We start from the raw sequence: 1,609 nt of genomic DNA, 5'->3' as shown, positions 1-1,609 counted from the left end.
CAGGCGGGAATCGAACTCATGCGGAAGCGGCTTTAGCTTCTCAGTGCTGTGCTTTAACCCGCTGCGCCACCAGGGAGGGCCCACACAGATAATCTTTAACGGGTGGACTTACCTACTGCCATTTAAAGTCAGTTATCAATAGATTACTACCGGATTTGTTTGCTTTCTATTTTTCTGCTACCATGTCTATCTGCTTTTTCTGCCTTTTCTAGTGTTAAGGCAGTATTTTAAATGACTCATTTTCTCTTAGCAAATCAATCGTGTTTTTTCAAACTTTGTTTTTTGTTTTTTTTTTAGTTGGGGCCCAGGAGTTTCCACTGTATATTTTCAACATTCAGGTAACACTGAACTGTTGGTGATGCCAACACCTTAGGATAACAAAACCCTGAATCTTGCCACCCACCGCTGACATCACTGCCGCCGCGCACTGCCTCTGTCCACGGTCGCCCAATACATTTTACTACAGTTATGTTCAAGCCGTTCAGATCAAGAAAAATAAGTCTTCGTTTTCCATTGTTATTTATTCTCCAGTGAATGTCTGTGCATTGATCTGCCCACCTGACCTCCATCATTGTCCTTCGCTCTGAAATCCTTAGCTTTTCTTGCAAAGCAGATGACTGGCAACAAAATTTTTTCAATTTTTATTTTTAAGAGAAACTGTAACTTCCTTACTTTTGAAGGGTTAAGTCACAGGACGTGAACTTTTAGATTGGAGTTTTCTCCCTCCCGCCAGTACCTCTTACCTGGTTTGAGGAGACGTCAGATGCGCTCTCACCTACAGGGAAAGTGCTCTCTACCCTGGACGCTTTCAAGAACGGCTGTACCTGCCACCGTGCGCAGTTTCAACACGCCTCCTTGTGGTGCTTTTGGTTATTGTTTCGTTTGATTCCCGCTTCCGTCTGTTCTCTGAGCTTCTTGGCTCGGTTTGGTGCCTGACAATAACCTGAAGAAACGCTCAGACATCGCCACTCCAAACACTGCCTCCCTCGCTCCCTCCCTTCCTGCGCCTGCCATCTGCCCATGCGACGGTCACGCCTGCTGCGCTGTCCTCGGCCCCGGACATTCCGGTCCACTTGCTCCACCTGCTGCTTTCAGTCGGGGCGGCTCCTACCGACAGACCCTCAGGCTCCCGGATACTGCCTGCAGCTGCGTATGGCTGAGCAGCGAGTGAGTCCAGAGAGTGTCCGGCAGCTGCTCTGCGGAGCTGCTCGCCTGTAGCGTTTCTCTGGCCGCCGAGACGCTGCCTCGCATTTGCACGGCCCGTGTATTCTTGCTTCTGTCTACCTTTCCTGTTAGACTCCTCACATGTGAACCCCACTTGCTTGCATGCCTGCTAAGTCTGCACCCGCGTATCAGGTGGTAGTGCTACAGCTTTTTCTCTGCAAACAGTCCGCTGCTTTGTCTTGTTTGGTTTGGCTTTTAGGGTGACTTGTAAGCTGACCGGTGTGCAGGACTCAGGGGCTCAGCTACCCCGTCTGGGTTTTCTGCCCCGGTCCTTGACTATATAGGAACAAGCGGGCGTGCAGGCCAGAGGTGGGGAGTGGGAGAACACCCAGACACAGCCTGGGGAGCAGGCCGGGGGCCCCCGGGGACCACGGCGGAGGGCGGA

This window comes from Condylura cristata, unplaced genomic scaffold (assembly GCF_000260355.1).
Source record: "Condylura cristata isolate star-nosed mole 26May11 unplaced genomic scaffold, ConCri1.0 scaffold00099, whole genome shotgun sequence".
Classification (NCBI taxonomy): Eukaryota; Metazoa; Chordata; class Mammalia; order Eulipotyphla; family Talpidae; genus Condylura; species Condylura cristata.
Note: the sequence above shows the minus strand (reverse complement) of the source record.